This window comes from Cyanistes caeruleus, unplaced genomic scaffold (genome assembly GCF_971803275.1).
Source record: "Cyanistes caeruleus unplaced genomic scaffold, bCyaCae1.hap1.1 HAP1_SCAFFOLD_205, whole genome shotgun sequence".
NCBI lineage: Eukaryota > Metazoa > Chordata > Aves > Passeriformes > Paridae > Cyanistes > Cyanistes caeruleus.
The window spans coordinates 52,545-71,215 of record NW_028255992.1 but is presented as its reverse complement, the minus strand read 5'-3'; the positions used below and the strand labels follow the sequence as shown (position 1 = coordinate 71,215).

Here is an 18,671-nt window from a genome sequence, read left to right as displayed (position 1 = left end):
TCCCCAAAGGATGGGCCTTGCAGGCTCTTGCCTTGGAGTGGGAGCAGCTCCACCCTGCTTTTATTCTGGTGGCAGCTTGCTTCCTCCCAAGGTAGACACTGGTGCTCCCAGGGTGAGCACTCCCGGTGGAATGGCCAGGCCTCCCAGCCCTGCAGTTTAAAAAGGAGCACAGACACACACAGAGAGAGAACCATGGACAGGTGAGAAAGAAATGCTCCGTGAGGCGAGGCTGGCTTGAACAGCTGCATCCTGGGCATTGCTTTGTTGTCTCCCATCACCCAGCTCTGCAGCCAAGAGGCCCCTGTGGTCTGTAGCACCCGCTTGGTGCACGTGGGACCGCTCGGGGAAGGCGGCCAGAGCAGGACGTACTGGGGACCCGGGTGCAGCAGCCACGTAGAAATGCTGTGAGGTCCAGAGACACCGAGCGGTACGGCCAGCCCGGGTCACAGCCACGCTGGAAGGGGAGCGGGAGCTGAGAGTATGGAATGGGGTCATACTTTGTTCCAAGGCAGGTAAATTCCCCACCATTTTTCCTTGTTATTTTGAACTCTAACAGCATCAAACACTTTGTGCTTCTCTGCGTTTAACATACAGTTTTCCAGTGAGTTGGCTGCTCACGGTTTTTCTCTGTTTCACCACAAAATTGGTTGTAAGATCTTTTGGATCAAATCCCAACATCTCCCTTTACTCGTGGATTAGGAAGGAAAATGTTGAAATATCCCGAATTTCACCCCAAAAGCCTCCCAGGATTTCCTCCCAAAATCCCCCAATTTTCACCCCAAATCCCCAAATTTCAGCGCCAAAATCCCCCAGGGTTTCACCCCAAAATCCATCCTGCGAGTCCAGAGTTTCTGGAACCAGTCCGGTGGTTCTAGACTATTCTGCTGGACCCCGCTCGGTGCTGAGGTTCCAGATCACCCAGGACAGTCCAAAACACCGGGAGAACCTCAGCAGCCTTCAGGACCCCCGGGATGGATCCAGAACCTTCTGGAAGACAATCAGCACCCTCAGGATGGATCCAGGACCTCCTGGAAGATGCCCAGGACCCTCAGGATGGATCCAGCACCATCTGGAAGGCACTCTGCAACATCGGGACACATCCTGCACCATCGGGTAGGCACGCAGCACAATCGTGACGGATCCAGCACCTTCTGGAAGGTGCTCAGCATCCTTGGGACGGATCCAGCACCCTCTGGAAGGCGCTCAGCACCCTCGGGATGGTGCTGAGCACCCTCAACACTCATCCTGCACCCTCGGGATGGTGCTGAGCACCCTTGGCATGGTGCTGAGCACCCTCAGCATGCTCAGCACCATCCCGAGGGTGCTGAGCACCATCCCGAGGGTGCAGGATGAGTGTTGAGGGTGCTCAGCACCATCTCGAGGGTGCAGGATGAGTCCCGCGGTTGCAGGATAAGTCCTGAGCGTGCTCAGCACCATACCGTGGGTGCTCAGCGCCGTCTCGAGGGTGCTCAGCACCATCCCGAGGATGCAGGATGAGTACCGAGGGTGCTCAGCACGCTCGGGACTCATCCTGTACCTTCTGGAAGGCGCTCAGCACCCTCGGGACCTTTGATCCTGTTCCCTTTGATCCCATTACCTTTTTTCCCAATTTCCGTTTCTCCCATAATTCCCTTTTTTTTCTTTATTCCTGGTTTGTTGTTTTCTTTCCCGTTTTTTTTTTTCTCCCGATTTCCAGTGTTTTTTTCTTTATTCCCGTTTTTTCCCCCAGTTCCCGATTTTCCCCCAATTCCCGTTTATTTATTGTGCCGGTGTTAGCAGCGGGGCAGAGACAGGCGGGGGCCGTGTGCCGGCGTCGGGCGGCTGCGGTGGTGGACGCGGGGACGTGAAGACGCACGGCGGGGACCGGACAGCGGCTGGGCCGGGCGGTGGCAGAGGCGACGCGGCTGTCAGCAGTTGTAGAGCCGGGGCCCCGTGCCCGTCCTTGCTCTCCCCCCCGCGGCTTGAGAGGCCGGTACGGAGGGCGGTGGAAAAGCTGCGGCTGCGAGCGGGCACGGGGCAGCCGCGCGCGGCGGCAGGAACATCGGCGATAGAACCTGTGACTGCGCATGCGTGGATGACGTCAGCGCCGCAGGGCAGCATGGGGGAGTGGTGTGGGACGGCGCGACTTCCGAATGGGCCCCGGCGGCACCGCTGAGAGCGGCGTCGCTGAACGGCGGCGGCGGCGGCGGGAACGGCGACTGCACGGCTGCCGGGAAAGCGGAGCCCGCGGGGCGCCATAGGCGGCGCGGGCGGCACGGAGCGGCTGTAGGGGAGCGGAGCGTGCCGGAACTAGGGTAGGAGTAACGAGGGCCGCGCGGTCGAGGGGCGGGGGCGCGCCGCTCTAAGCGGGCGGGAAGGGACGGACGCCTGTGGGGACAGAGGGAACGGGGGCCGTGAGGGCAGAGCCGGGGGCGGGCAGGGCGGGGATTGCGACACCGGTGACGAGGCTGGGGGGGGTGTGGAACACGGAGCGGGGAGCTCGCCGGTTGCCACGTCGGAGACGGGAGAGGGATGAGGATGGGGAAGGGGAGGGGGCGCCGCGGGATCCGCCGTGGGGTTTGGGGACAAAGGAACAGAGTTGGTCAGTTCTGCAGATGTGATCTGAATTTCAGAGCTGCCTTTCGTGCCTGCTGACTGTGCGAGTGTGCTGCCTCTCCCTGATGAATTAATCTTGATCTGTGGTGTCATAAAATACGCTCTTCTGATTTTATTATATTCATCTAAGGTTGTATTTCTTCTTAACTTTAGATTTCTCGTTAACGTGAGATGAAAGCGGAAATATCTGCTCTGTGTTTTCAAGATGCAGACGGTCCCTGTACAGCTCAGTTTGGGTGTGTGGTTTGCCTCATCTTCTCACAAAAACATGTTGAAAGGGCAGGAATAGTGAATGAGTTATAATAAGCAAACTACTCTCTGCTGTGAGAGTAAATTAAAAACTTGCAGTATCTTTGTCTAAATTGCAAACTAACCAGCGAATCTTGTACTTGGGAGACTTGAATTAAGGGCTTTATTCCTCCTGTTATTTAAAATCTGATGATGATTCTGATTTCTCTGCTTTTTCATGTCTGTGAGGGACCAATAAGGCTACCGAGTCACAGACTGAGAAGTAGCTGTAATGATTCAAATGACCTAAACCTAAGGAGAGAATACTGAAGTGTTCAAAAGAGAACCCAAACCTTTCCAGCTGATGAGCTCTGAGGAAATATTAGCTGATCATTCCATTGTGGCTCATTTATTTAAATCAGATCCTGGTGTCTTCTGTAGTGTGGCCAGCACTTGTCAGCAGCCATTTAGTGTGATATATTGGTGGCAAACTTCTTGTCAGGATGTTGGTTGACAGCAGCAGTAAAAACTGTTGAACGTAGCAAAGAGATTTAAAAATGCTCAAGTGTTTTTTAAAATGCTTGTCAGGTACCTTTCTGTGGCTGTGTCACACCTAATGGGCTGTAAAGATGTCACTATAAATCAGTGCTGAAAATGGGACTGGGTACTAAATGCAGGGGTATAAGGAAGGGCAGAGAGAAGAGATCCTTGGAAGGCATTTTGGAAAACTGCTGTGAGGCCAGGAGGCCTTCGGTTCATCCCCAGCGATGCCACGGTTGGCTTAGTCCTGCCCAGCAGCGACAATCCAAGTGTTACATGGACAGTTTTTCTCCCAGCTTCTCTGCCCCAGGAGGCCCACTCCCAACAGGAGGAGATGAAAAGAAGCCTGGACTTCTTTTTGAGAAGGAAATTTTAGGAGGCTCTGTGCCAGCTAAATCCCTGGCTCAGCTGAGGGTTCACGGGGCAGCCTGCCTTGGATCAGAACCAGCCAAAACCGAGTCCTCATGCCTAAATATGTCCTGCTTCCCGTAGTTTTTCCCTGCCTTGCTCTTTCTGCTGCACATTTCCTCCCTGTTGTTCTTTTTCCAGGGACAAGAATTAGTTCCTTCAGCCAGGCAGACTTGGCCTCTGGCAGCATCCAGTACATCCACACCAGTGAGGAGGAAAAGCACACGGATGCCTTCACCTTTTCTGTGTCTGACGGGACAAACGAGGTCAGTCCCAGCCTGACTTTTGCCTGAGTGGGCAGATGTGGCTGTTCCTCCTTCTCCTGCTGTGGGATTTCCCACATCGCTCAGGTCAGGGAGGGAGGAAGGCCTGTGCAGGGAACAGGGAGCCACCTGCCCTGTGGGCTCACCAAGAGCTGGGTGCCTGGTTTTCAGCTGCTTGCCAACTGTTGCTGGAGCTCAGCTTTGATCCAGTGCACTGACAGCGTAGTGACGACAGCCAGCCCCTGGAGAAATGCCTTTTTCCTGCTTTCTGAAAGAGAAGAAGTCTAGCTGCACATAGAGGGAGAGGAGCAAAACTGAGTGAGAGAGGGAGGGAAAGTGGATGTCCGTAAATATCACAGAAAGAGGGAGAATTAATGAGTGGGGAGGGATAAAGAAGTGATCTGGGCTTAGCAGCTCAGACAAGGCTGAAATGAAGAGACCCAAACTGGGGATCGCTGTGCTCTTGCGGTGAAGTCACACTCTTGGAAGGCTGAATTTGGCAAGGGAAGCTTTTCTTCCTGTCCCAGGTGAGCCAGACATTTGACATCACCATAAACCCCGTGGATGACTCCTTGCCCATCGTGCAAATCTTTGGGATGACAGTTCAGGAAGGGGTGAAAAAAACCATCACGGAGTTTGAGCTCAAAGCGACAGATGCTGACACAGAGGTAAGGCAGGACCACCCCCAGCCTCCTTGCTCCCCTCTTGTGCTGCACATCTGGGCTTGTGTTTAAAGACTTAATGCTGAATTTATGCTCAGCATGGATGGAAATGGCACTTCCTCTTCTTCCTGGGTCTGGCCAGAGGCTGAGCTGTCGAACACTGGCTCTATCTCACTGCTGTTTCCCCTGCAGCGAGAGATCTGGCTGCCTGAGCCAAAATCCTGCCCCCAAGGTTTTTGCCCTGGCAGAAGTGGCAAGGGACACACTGCCCGGAATGGCTGCAGGACTGGGGGCTGCTCTTGTGTTCGTGGAGCAGGCACAGGGGTGGGTGGGAGCTGTCTCAGACCAGCTGAAGCAGGAATTCGGTGGGATGTGCCTTGTTTTATAGGGAGACACCTACAAAACAAAATCCCTTGGGAGAGGGACAAGGACAGGGCGGGGCTCAGGGGGAACCAGGAATGTTCTGTGCTAACCCTTGTGTTGGGAACACCAACGCAGGGGAGCTGCCTGGCCAGAATCCCTGTCCGGGCCTCCTGAGCTGGAAGGGCAGTGTCCTGAGGTCGTGTCCCCAGCTTTGCCCCTCCATGTCCGGGCACAGGTGGAGTCCCTGACGTTCGGGGCGGTGCAGCCGCCCCGGCACGGGCTGATGGAGCGCAGCGGCCGCGGGCAGCGTCCTCTGCAGGCCACCACCTTCACCAGGGATGACATCACATCTACCAGAAGCGCGGCAGCTGCAGGCACGGCGGCGGCAGCGCGCTCAGGGACCGCTTCACCCTCACCGTCTCCGACGGCACCAGCCCCCTCTTCGTGGTGCAGGAGGGAGGGAAGAAGGTCAGGGAGGAGAAGGGATGGGAGGGGGCCTTGGGAGCTCACAGGGATCTGCCTCCTCTCGGGGCAGGGGGGACTGAGATGCTGACTGAATGTTCTCGGTCACGTCTTTGCTTCTTCCCCTCCCTGCAAACTCTGCCCTTGGTGCCAGCAGAGCCGAAGGGAGCCGAGCTGGTGACGTGGTGGCTGAGGCTCTGACTCGCACAGTAACCCCCGTGTCTCTGAACTGGTGTCAGGTGGTGACGGCAGCACCGCAGCGCTTCCAGGTGGACATCCTCCCTGTGGATGACGGGACACCCAGGGTGGTCACCAACCTGGGCCTGCAGTGACTGGAGTACACGGATGGCAAGGTAACAGCTGCCTGGCCTCAGCTTGGGCTGCTTCTCAGGCTGCTCCAGGAGAAGGGGCTTCGCAGGAGAGCATCCTCATCCTTCAGCACTTTGATTTTTGGGATGGAGAATACCCTCCCCAGGGTACATTTTTAGCTTTGCTGACGGTGGAGATGTCTTGATGATGTGCGGCAGAGATAGATGGCTTTCCAAGGATACGGTGCAGGAGTTTCTTGCTGTGAAACAAATGCCTTTGTTGTGCTGAAATCCAAACAAAACCCCATAAAACTCTCAGCTTGTTTCTGAGGAGCCAGCACTAACTGTAAAGCAACACTTTGGTTCTTCCCAGAAAAAAATGAGTGGAAAACGCTGTAGTAAGAAATTGCATTAAGAAATGGCTATCTCAGCTCAAACTCCTCACTTCAGGAAAAGCACTCCTGCTCCTCGAGCAGCTCAATTTTCTCTCTTTCTCCTGCTGTCAAAAACATTCTGCTTTTGAAGAGAAAGCAAAATGTGGTAGAACTGAATCAGATCCACCTGAGGGCATTTGAAAAGTGCTCTCCTGGAGGCTCTCCAAGGCTGTGCGAACTGTCTTGAGTGAGTCCTTCAATCTGAGGCTGTTTGCAGATGTTTTATTGCCAAGCAGGGCCTCACCTGAGCGTCAGCACAGCTCGTGGAACAGAACTTTCTAAGTTAAACCCAAAGATTTGTCCTAGCTTTTAGCCCCAGCTAAATAAGGCTGGGCAGCTGCTTTGGAATTTGCTTTTCTTTGAGCCACATCTGTCTTCTTAATTAAACTAAACCTGGCTTAATTAAACCAGATGCGAGGCAAAATTTGAATCTTTGTTGTGTTGTCAAACACGTTGTGGGATATCTCAGTTCAAGGCCGCTCTGTGCTTTCACATCCCTAGATTTTCCCTTTGTCTGTTTTAACAGAGGGATGGTCGGGCTTTTTGTGTGAACAGTCAATCAGACTTGCACTGCTGGAGCTTCAGTTTGACTCCCTTGGTTTTGGCTTTAATCCAGGCCACCAATCTCATCACTAAGAAGGAATTACTGATGACAGATCCTGACACAGATGACGAACAGCTGATCTATGAGATAACAGCCGGTCCCAGAAATGGCCACGTGGAGAACAAGCTGAAGCCGGGCACAGCTGTGACCACCTTTACACAGGGTATGGAGCTGGGCTGTGTCCTGCTGCTTTTTTCCATCACTTGATTCAGTTTGTTAAAATAAGGGAAAAATAGGTGTGAGGGGAGAAGACAAGGGGCAGATCTCCAAAGTGTGTTGACAGTAAGCATTGAACTTGGCTGTCAGTTGCAGAAATCCTGTAATTTCTTGGAGACACCAACCTGTGTCCTGCAGCTCGTCCCAGGTTCTCCAGGCTTGTTAGAGCTGGAGCTGTGACTTGGGGCAGTGAAGAGGGGTTATAGATCTTGCAGGAGGTGTTCATCACAGTGGTGTGGCTAGCTGTGCAGAGCCAGCAAAATGTGGGGAGAGTTCACTCTTGCGGGGCTGAGGGAAGGGGAGGTGAGGGGGTAACTGCTCCCTGTGATCCTCGCTCCATGTGGCCGTGCAGACCCACACTGCTCATCTCCAAAGCTGCCTTGGGATTTCTGTCCCAACTCCTTGGACGTTCCCTCCCGGCAGAGGATGTGAACCAGGGCCTCATTCGGTACGTGGCGCACGAGGAGATGGTCCAGGAGACCGCGGACAGCTTTCAGTTCCTAGTGAAGGACAGCAAACTCAACGTGGTCAGCGGCAACGTCTTCCACGTCCAGCGATCCCTTCTCAGCTTTACTCACGGCAGGTAAGTGGCACGAGGGGCACTTGGCTGGGGGCTGGGCTCTTAGCTGAGCTCCCTGCAGCATGGGAAGGCAATTCTGTCAGTGAGGAGAGGGGCCTAAAGCGTGGAGCAGCTGCCCCGCGCCCAAGTCCCCGGTTGTTATTGTTCCTCGGATCTCCCAGGGAGGCCACGCTCACCCCCGCAGCCCCGCACGGGGTTTGCTCCCCAGCCCGTTACCTGTGTGTGCTCGATCCCTTTTTCCAGCTACGAGGTCAGGGAGAGCGCCGGCTCCGTCAGCGTCGCCGTGAGGCGGGTGGGGAACCTCAACCGGTACAGCATTGTCCTGTGCCGCACCGAGCAGGGAACGGCCACCGCTGGAGCCGCATCACGGCCCGGGGAGCAGGACTACGTGGAGTATGCGGGGCAGGTGGGTGGGCCCGACCACACCTGCCTCACACAGAGCCTGGAGGAAAGAACAGACAAAAAGTGCTAAAAACACCGAGGAGGGTGTGTTTTATTCCTAAAGTCACGCGAGTTATTTGCTGTCAGAAGAGGGAACGCCTCAGAGCAGGGTGAGACGGGAAGGACGGGAAGCTCCAGAGCCCGGTCCAAGGACAGCAGCCGGATTTCTGCCTTCCAGGTGCAGTTCGAGGAGCGGGAGGACACCAAGGCCTGCCACCGTCACCATCAACGACGACGACGTGTTCGAGGGCACGGAGAGCTTTTCCGTAGAGCTCAGCATGCCGGCCTACGCCCTGCTGGGGAACGTCACCCGGGCCACCGTCACCGTCGCGGACCCCGAGGACGAGCCCACGCTGCAGTTTGACGGGAACGCCTTCCACGTCAGCGAGAGCGCCGGCTTGCTCTCGGCTCCCGTGCAAAGGAAAGGTGGGTCGGGCTGGGCAGGACATGCTGAGCCCCATGGGAGGGCCATGGGGGAACCCTCGTGACAGAGAGCGAGCCCTTGGGCTGTGCCTGCTTGTGGTTTTGGGGTCTTCTCCGATGTTATGTGGCACGACTGTGAAACGTCAAGCTACACGCAGTGTGTTTGTTCCTGTCTCTGCTGTTAAAGCTTCTTGGGTTTGGATTTGTTTCAGCTCCCAGCAGGAGCAAACCCTTGTATTTGTTTGCTGCTTCTCTGTGACCTAGACAGTGTTTTATGTGGACCCTGTCACTGGGCTGCATGTTAATAGGCAAGTGCCACCGGTTTTCTGAGTGTGGATTTAGGAGCATGCCTGGAAGTCATGTCTAAGCCAGCTGCCATGCAAGTTCAGGAGCAGGGACGGTGTTCTTTTTCATTCCTCGCCCTCTTTTCCGAATGCTGCTTTATTTTTTAAGTGACCAGTATCTCCAGCAAACAGATTAAAAGTATTTCCACAGATCTATGGAGTTTCCCTGTTGCTTCCTAGGGGATGCCAGCAGCACCGTGTCTGCATCTGCTACACCGTCCCCCAATCGGCCAAGGGCAGCAGCCTTCACGTGCTGGAATCCGGCTCCGACTTCAAGTCCCGGGGGCTGTCGGATGAGAGCCGCCTCATTTTGGGGCCAGGTGTCACCCTGGTGACCTGTGATGTCACTCTGATCGACGACAGCGAATATGAAGAGGAAGAGGAGTTTGAGGTGGTGCTGGCCGACACCTCGAACAGCGCCCGCATCGGCAGCCGGGCTTCAGCCAACGCGGTCATCGCCGGTCCCAACGACACCTCCACGCTGTTCCTGGGGAATGCCACCTTTACTGTCAGCGAGGCTGCAGGTGAGGAGCAGGTGGTCGTGTTGGGATGCTCACTGTAGAAGCTTTCACCACCAGGAGGTGCCAGAAGGAGCGATTCGGGGCACAGCAGAACTTCAGAGATGTGCGGATGGGCTCTGGTTCCCTGTGTGCCCAGGGGGAGCCTGGGGGCAGGAGCAGTGCTGCAGGGCAAGGCAGGGGTTTGTGGAACGTGGCTGCTCTCTCAGTTTGTGCTCTCTCAGTTTGTTCTCTCTCATGTGCACGTGCTGCTGCAGGACACATTGAGATCCCAGTGCTCCGGCAGGGACCCGACCTCTCCACGCCCACGTCGGTGTGGTGTGCCACTCGGACGTCAGACCCGCCCTCGGCCAGCCCGGGAGTTGATTATGTCCCCAGCTCCAGAAAAATAGAGTTCAGGCCAGGCAAGACAGAAGAGGTGAGGAGCCACTTGGATTCCTGCTGGGTCTGCTTTGCCTGGTGACACTTGTCTTGTGTTTCTGTGCATATCTAGCATTTGTTTTGAATATCCTCGCTGGGCCACTTGAGAACTGTTAATGAGTCTGCTAAGCACAGACTCCCATCCCATCAGCACTCCAGCCAGGAGAGATTTGGCCGTGCCACCTCTTCCATGATAAGGATGGCTGCCCTGTTCTCTGAAATGATAAGCTGGATTCACGTAGAACGTTCTTTGCATTGATTAATGGATTCAGAAAACCCAGTGACATAATGGCTTTACACTAGACTGCCAGATGTGAGTGCTGAGAGGGATGAAAGCTTTATACGTCTAACAGCAGGAATTCCACTTTCCTCCCAGTTCTGCCCCCTGACAATCCTGGACGATGCTCAGTACCCAGTGATAGAAGGGCTGGAGACATTTGTTGTTTACCTCAGCTCCCCCTACGGAGCCGAGCTGGCAAAGCCGTTCCAGGCTGTCGTGGCCATTAACGACATTTTCCAAGACGGTAAGTTACCCCTGGCAGCTCTATCTGCTCTGTTCTGGCCCCTTGGCTCCCTGAGGATCCTCAGCTCTGCTGGGCTCTGTTTCTGCCCCTCTGCAGTGCCCAGCATGCAGTTCACCAAGGACACCTACACGGCCAAGGAGAAGGAAGGGACCCTGCACATCCCCATCTTCCGCACGGGGGACCTGAGCTACGAGTCCTCCGTCAGGTGCTACACGCGGAGCCAGACGGCGCAGGTCACGGAGGACTTCGCGGAGAGGAGGGATGCAGAGGAGTCTCGCGTCACCTTCTTCAAAGGGGAGAAGGTGAGCTGGACCTGCCTCGTGGGGGAGCGAAGAACCGGTGCTGGGAGAGAGGTTCACGTCTCCTCCTCGGCTCTCTGTCGTCAGAGGGAGCTGGCAGAGTTGTCCAGGCTGGTTTCAGGTGGCACAGATTCTTGTCCTAGCAGCGTGAGCCACTCTGAAGGGGCTGTGCGTTTCATGCTGAAACTGGTTACGTTATGAAATGTAAATGTGATGCATCAGGAGGACTCAGGGTTGTTCTACAGAGAGCTGTGGGATTGTGGAAAGAGATGTCTTTGCTGATGTGTCTCCTCCTGTAACAGGCTGTGCTTTGTCCACACTGAAGTAGCAGCCCTAAAAATAGAAGGGTTTCTTCCAGGATGGACAGCAACCCTGGATAGTGAGGCACAGCCTGGCCTTTACGGGGCTTTATCAGATGTATCAGTGTGCGCTGCTTTCTCCTCTTCACTTGGCTGTAGGTGAAGAACTGCAGCGTCCACATCAGTGATGACTCTGCCTTCGAACCAGAAGAGCAGTTCCAGGTCTATCTGAGTAGCCCCCTTGGAAACCATTGGAGCGGAGCTCGGGTTGGGAAGATGGACGTGGCAACCGTAACTGTCACCAATGAGGAAGATGGTGAGTGAGGCTGCTCTGCAAGGATGTCCTGCTGCTTCCCAGGGAGTCGGCACAGTCCCAGGGCTGCAGTGAATGCCTTCGGTGCCGTGGTCACAGCCCTGTGCTGGGCTGAAGGGAGGGCTTGGCTAAGAGAGCTCAGACGCACCACCTCTCCTGTTTCCATTGCTGGAAGTTGCTGTGCTTCCCCTGGGAGATGTTCCTCTCCCTCCACAGCATCACAGCCTGGAGAGATCTGTGGGGGGAGAAGAGGGATGCCAGGGATGGGAGAATCATTTGCCATCCTCTGTAACCCAATGCCCTCGTTAAGTTCTGCCCTAAGTCACACCCAAGCCTTTTTGGCCCCTGCTTTGAGGAGCCCCTCGCTCCGAAGGCGTGTAGACGAGTCTGAAAGGAGCTGAGCTGAGCCAGTCAGGGGTGCAAACCCGGAGCTTTTCCCCTCCCTGCTGTGCCTGCAGCCCCCAGCATCGAGTTCGAAGAGGCCGCGTACCAGGTGCCGGGAGCCGCCGGGCCCGGAGGGAGTGGCTGTGCTGAACATCCCGGTGATCCGCAGAGGTGACCAGAACAGAACGTCCAAGGTGCGCTGCAGCGCCCGCGACGGCTCGGCACAGGCCGGCGTGGATTACTACCCCAAGAGTTGGATGCTCAAGTTCAGCCCAGGTGAAGGGGCCTGGCGGGGAGGGTCTGAGGTGGGGATGCGACCAGGGACGTTTTGTGCGCGCCAGGGACTTCCAGGAGGTTTGGGAAAAGCCACTGGAAAAGCATGAAGTTTGCTGTAATGTTGTTACTCAAAATTAGCTGATGTGTTTAAAGGAAGGCTGATCAGAGCAGAGGAGGAAGCGCTGGCACTTGGCAGAGTCAAGTCCTCCTGAAGGAACATAGGCCTGTGAACACCTCAGACCACGTTGCTGGACCAAGAAGCCCTCACCAAATGGCTCTGCACACTGGTGTGAGGAAGACGAGGGATGGGAATGTGCTTTGCATCCCAGATTTTTCCTTCAGGCAGCTACTACAAGACAGTCGCTATTAATCCTCAGATGGCATCTGCTAGTAAATCTATCACCGGATCGATTGGATCAGTTGTCATAGCTGGAGTTTTATGTTTATAGTGGGCTCCTCTGGGTAAATTATTAGCAGCAATGAGTGGAAATAAAATTTATAATGCGTATTTTATCCTAATGTCTCCGTGGTCACAGCTGGGAGCAGGGTCCGGATGAGAACTTCAGAGCAGTCTCTGGTGATGAATCCACTTCTCTCTGTTTTTCTTGTACTCGCTCCCTCAGGCGTGGCCCACATCATGTTTAAGGTGGAGATCATGTCCAACGAAGACCGGGAGTGGCACGAGTCCTTTTCTCTGGTGCTGGGCCCAGATGATCCTGTGGAAGCAGTTCTAGGAGACAGCAGCACTGCCACAGTGACTATTTTGGATCAGGAGGCAGCGGGGAGCCCGATTCTCCCAGCACCTCCCGTGGTGAGTGGATGTGAGTTGGTGCCCTTCAAGCACAGAGTGGAAACCGCAGTGGGATTTGGGAAATAGAAAGTGGGGCTGCCGTGGCAACGTGGGAGGCGTGGATGGCTTTTTCCACCCTTTCCCTCGGCTCCAGCTGAGTGCTGCCCTCTGGTTTCCCACAGGTGGTCACCGTGGCTGGTCACTACGACCGCGTGGAAGAAGTGACCAAGGAGGGTGCGAAGAAATCCCCCTCCCCAGGCTACCCCCTCGTCTGTGTCACTCCCTGTGACCTTCACGTCCCCAAGTACGCCCTGATGAAGGAGCGCTGCGGCGAGGCCGGGATCAACCAGTCTTCCATACAGTTCAGCTGGGAAGTGGCCGCCCCCACGGACGGGAACGGAAGCCCGCTGGCCTTTCGAGACCATCACGGACAACACGCCCTTCACCAGCGTCAACCACAGGGTACGCGGGCGGGGAGGCACCGGTGGGGCTGCGGAGATTCTGGCCTAAAAATCTCATTGGATTTGGGACTAGCTGGGAGGCCTGGGTGCTTTTCATTTATTTCATTTATTTTCCATTTCATTCATTTTCCATTTATTTTATTCTCTAAATCTTCAGAGTGCCAGGAAAATACTGGTTTCTTTTAATGTAGGGCCGTACTGGAAATACAAAACGTTCTCAGCTGGGCTCCCTTTTATAAGTTTGACTGTGTTCTCGGCCAATAGAAATGAGCAGAGGCGGCTCAGGCCATGCTCCACAACATGGGATATTTTGGCTCATTCCCTAATTAAGAGACCAGAAGCCAAAAATGTTCCTCTAGAAACGAGTGGCTTTCCCTGTTTGGGGTGTCTCACTGTCCTCTCCTGGCTGCGTTATCCACGTGCAGCCCACTCCATCTCCCCCAGGCTCTCCCATTAAATTGCTTGGACCAGCATCATCTCTCTTAATTCCTGCCAGCCTGGAACTAGTTCATGAAGTTTCCTTTTATAGCTCCAATTGTTTGCACAAACCCAGAGGAGCCGCCTGGCCGGAGAAACTGCCCAGTGGAGCATGTGGAGCCTGGCCCCAGCCAGGCTGGAACATCTCCCCGAATTCTCCAGGGCCTGCAAAGTACAGCTGCACTCTGCAGATAATAAATGGAGAGCTCTGGGAGGCCTGAGCAAGCAGAATTGCTCATTTTTAATTCACAGCCTTGGAAATCAGGGGGGTTTTGAGGTGAAATTGTGCCCAGAGTTCCTTTGTCCCATGGTCCCAGGGAGCCTTAGCACTGCCCCCGCATTACAACGCCGGTTTGTCTGAGGTACCTGCACGTAAAGAACGTCCAGAGTCACCTCTGACTTCACTGCAAGGCGCATAACCCCCTTTCTGGGGTTTTATTGCCAGGCAAGGGACTCTGCTCAGTCCTTCCTGACAGTCCACGTCCCTCTCTACGTGTCCTACATCTGTGTGACGGCACCGAGGGGCTGGGCTTCCCCGGAGCACCGCAGCGAGATGGAGTTCTCCTTCTTCTACGACACCGTTCTCTGGAGGACAGGTGAGCCTGAGGCGCTCCAAGGGCTATGGAAGAAGTGGTTCCTTCATGTTTTCCCCTTAGCTCCTGCACTGCCCCCAGAGTCCTGAGGGAGCGGGGAACTCGGAATATTGCCTTCCTCTGTGCTTGCGGGGGGCTTAGGCAGCCGGTGGCTGACGGAGGGAGCGTGCAGCTGGCTCACTGGAGGCTGATCCCAGCTGAACCCTGCCTTGTGGAGGTGTCCCAAGCGCTTCTGGGGCTGGCAGAGCCCAGCAGAGGAGAGCGAGGGTGCTGTGTGGGCTCCCAGTGGCGCTTGCTGTCCTTGCAGGGATCCAGACGGACAGCGCGCTCTCGGCCTGCCTGCAGATAATCCCCATCTACATCCGCGAGGACGGCCGGCCGGTCATCGAGTTCAAGACGCAGGCCAAGTTCAGAGGTGAGGGCAGCGATCCTGGCAGGGACACAGAGCAGGGTCACACAGAGCTCTGCTCTGACGGCACAGGCAGCGGAACGAGTCCCCGTCCCCGCCGGGAGCCCCTCTGCCCCTGCGAGGTGGGGCCTCTCCGCGCTCTGCCTCCCGTCACCTCCTTGTCCTCCCCCAGGGCTGTTTGTCATGGAGCACCACAGCCTGCCAGGTGTCAGGTCCTCTTTGGTAACTCCAGAGCACCTGGGAGGCATCGAATTTGCCCTGCAGCTGCTGTGGAGCGCTCAGACTTTTGATTCTCCCTACCAGCTCTGGAGAGCAACCAGCTCCTACAACAGGTGAGGGCTGGGGGTGCAGTCCCCTCCAGCAGCTTCCCCCACAGCAGCACGTTCTCCCTGGCACCCCTCCAGCAGCCACGCCAGCAATAGCACGGAATGCTCAGGAGCTTGGTCAGAGCTGGAGCACCGTTGTACTGCGAGAAAAATCAGCTCAGCCTCTTGGAAAGGAATGTTTCCAGCAGTGCGGCCTGTGGATAGACTGATCCCAGAGTCACACTTGTCCCTCGGGGACTGCTGGATGACATTGCTGGGGCAAGGGAGAGGTGCTGCCCTGGGTGAAGGGCTTTGAGCTGTGCTTGGTGGCTGCAGGGTCTTCTGTCTGTTCCCAGGAAGGATTACTCTGGAGGATACACCATCTTCCTGATGCCCTGCACGGTGCAGCTCACGCCGCCGTGGGCAGAGCCTGGAGCCAAGCCCCTGCCCTGCCCTGCCCGGCTCACGCTCCCGAGCGGTAAGAGGGCAGGAGGGCAGGCTCGGCCCCTTTGGGGTGCACACCCGTCCAAACCTCATCTCCCCTTTGTTTCCTTCCTTGTCCCAGTTGCAGGTTTTTGATCCCGATCGCCTTCCGGCAGACAAACCGCCCACTTCCAGTTGTTTACTCCCTGAACACGGAGTTTCAGCTCTGTAACAACGAGAAGGTTTTTCTAATGGACCCCACCAAATCGGAAAGGTCTCTGGCAGAAATGGATTACAAGGGGGCTTTATCCAAGGGTAGGATTTACCTCTCCTCTTCTGCCTGTGCCCAGCATTTCTGCTTTCACAGCTTCCATTCCCTGGAGAGGAAAGGGCAGAACCCACGTGTAGCTTTGCCTCTTCTACAGCAGTAATTGACATCTTACAGCCCTGTGAAAGAACAGCGTGCTCTGGCACCGCGTTTTGTCACTCCCACACACCGAGCCCTTCCCAAACAACCCCAACCCTTCTGAACACGGACACTTGGCTCTGGCAGCGTTTTCCTGCTTGGGAAATTTCACCTGCCCCTCTTTGTCCCGACCTCCCCCCGGGCAGATCCTGTACCGGCGCGTGCTCTGGCCCCCCGAACAAAACCTCAACGCCGCTTACAAGCTGCAGCTGGAGAAGGTCTACCTGTGCACAGGCAGGGCTGGCCACGTGCCCCTCTTCGACCCCACGGGCACCGTCTACAACCAGGGGCCCCAGTACGGCTGCATCCAGCCCCACAAGTACCTGAAGCACCGATTCCTCCTCCTGGTGAGTGCTCTGCTCCTGCTTCTTCCCGTTTGGGATTTGCTCTGGCAACCGGCAGGCGGTGGCTGCAAAGGGATGAGGAAGGGAGCCCGTGGGGGATGTTTTGTGCTGCTGCTGCTGCTGCTGCCAGCTGTGAACACCAGATCAGTTTTCCCCCACCCTTTGAGTGTGTTCCTCAATCGGTGCCCACGTGTACGTGTGGAGATGGGGCATTCGGACTAGATCCCTGACACAGGTGTTTGGTGGGGCTCTGGCTTCCAGCCTCCCTTGGGAAAGCAGACAGCATCCCTCACCACACTTCTCTGACTTTCCAGCACCGAAACCAGACAGAAGTGACGGGTAAGTATTTCCACGCTGTGCCTTTTGACTCTGCCCACTTTGCTTCCCAGCTGTCCGAGTTCCACTCGGTGAGCAGCATGCCCGGAGTTGATGGATTTACTCTCAAGGTGGATGCTCTCTACCAGGTATGGAGTACCCAGTGCTTTTGGTAGCCCAAAATGGACTCCTCTGTCCAGGACCTCCCGAACACTTGGTGAATTGTAGACTCTGGGCCTTCACACTTCACCTCTGATACAAGAAATGAAGATGAGGATGTTAGTCCCGTAATTTCATTTTTTTTTCCCCTGAGGCACTCATGAGAAAGCTCTTTAAAAACACTTTATTCGTGTTCCTGAAGGAATTAATGCCATTGCAAAGGCAGGACACCTCGCTGGGTGGTGCGTGCTCCCGAGGAGCTCCCCTTGAACAGCGAGGTGGAGCTGCCCCGGGGCGCCCCGAAGGCGGCGGGCGGCCGCTGCTGCACCGTCAGGAACCTTCATCCACCGAGGGACAGCGGCGGCCTCTGCCAGGGCCAGGGCAGGGAAGTGAAGCAGGTGCACTTGCAAGTCATACGGGTATTTTTTTAGTCTGGTGAGGAGGGGCAGCTGTCAATTCCCCCTGCTCCCGTCTTAGCGACTGCACCGCCGCCCTTCCTCCGTGCTGCTCCAGCTCTCCCGGGCTTAACTGGGCAGGGTGGCGAAGGCATCTGCCACCCCCGTGAGCCAGCCGAGGAGCAGCCGGGTTCCTCGTTGGCCTCCGGAAGAGAGTAAAGCTAAAATACAAAACCCGCTGTGATCGGGGTGTCCCTTCTTGCGCCGCCCCGCCGGTCTCCCTCATTCCCCTGGGGCGCGGCGGGCCGGAGCCCCACGGAGCTGCTGCGCCGGGGAAGGGAAGGAGGGAGACGCGGGCGCCCAGCTCGGCTCGGGCCCCGCCGCGGCCTCGGGGCCGGCGGAGCGGGGGGCCCGGGCCGGGAGCGCTCCGGGGCTGCGGGACCGGCCGGGCCCAGGCGGGGGCGCCGCGTCCGAACCGGGACCCGCAGCGCTCCCGCAGCCGGCGCCGCCCTCCCGCCGCGATGCCGAGCCCGGGACCGAGCCCGATCCGCCCCACGGGGGAGAGGCGGCACCGCCCGGGACCGCAGGGCGGACACCCGCAGGACCCGAACCCCCGCATCCCGGCTCCGGCTGTGGGCTCCGTCACCCGCTTTCGGTCAGCCCCGTCCCGGCATCGCGGCAGGAGGGGGGAGTCGAGTCCCGGCGAGGGAGTGCCCAGTCCCCCCGGCCTTGTCTCAACCCCAATCCGGCCGTGCTCCGCCGCCCCCGAGACCCGCCACCCGGGGCCGGCCGGGGGAGAGGCGGCACCGCTCCGCCGGCGGACACCGGCAGGACTCTGCCCCGCGGCAGACCCCGTCCCGAGCCGCGGCCCCGCCGCAGCGCGCAGGGCTCGGAGCGGAGCCCGCCGGGAGCAGCCCCCGGGCCGGGGCTCGCCCGGCGCCGAGCGAGAGTCCCGGGCCGGCGGCACGGGGGGCGGGGCCGCATGAGGAGCGGGGCCACGGGGCACAGCCCGAGCGCGCCTGGGAACTGCCGAGGGGTCCCGGGCGGCGCCGCCTCTCCGTCATCGAGGCGGCATCGGCCTCGGGTCCGGGATCGGTTCCGGGTCCGGGATGGCGGCGGCGATTCCCGCCGCGGAGCCCCCGTGTGGGCCCGGGACCCCGCAGGGCGCCCTCTGGCGGACGCGGAGCGCCCGGTGCGAGCGCGCCGCCCCCGGCGGCCCCGGGACAGCGGCACGAGGGGGGCGAGGCCAAGGAGGGGCGGGGCCGGCTCAGGGGCGGGGGCACGGAGCGCGTGCGCAGCTCGGGACAGCAGAGCGCGTGCGCGGCGCGGGGCCGCCTCAGGTGTGCGGGGCGGGGCCGGCACAGGTGCGAGGGGGGGGACCGAGGCCACTTAAACACCGGAAGGGCGGCGGCCGCCATTTTCTCCGGGAGGAGCCGGCTGCGGCCGCTCCGGTGAGGCGCTTCTCTCTTTTCTGCTTTTATCTCTCCATTCTGCTTTTATCTCTCCTTCCTGCTTTTATCTCTTCTCTCTGTCTCTTCTCTCTCCTCTGCTTTTATCTCTCCTCTCTGCTTCTTTCTCCTCTCCGCTTTTATCTTTCCTCTCCGCTTTTATCTTTCCTCTCTGCTTTTAC

At 57.3% G+C, this 18,671-nt stretch overlaps 1 pseudogene; it reads left to right on the top strand.

The window, feature by feature from the left end:
- The first annotated feature begins 3,827 nt into the window (after positions 1-3,827).
- Positions 3,828-16,778, top strand: LOC111946161 (extracellular matrix organizing protein FRAS1-like; annotated as a pseudogene).
- Positions 16,779-18,671: the final 1,893 nt, after the last annotated feature.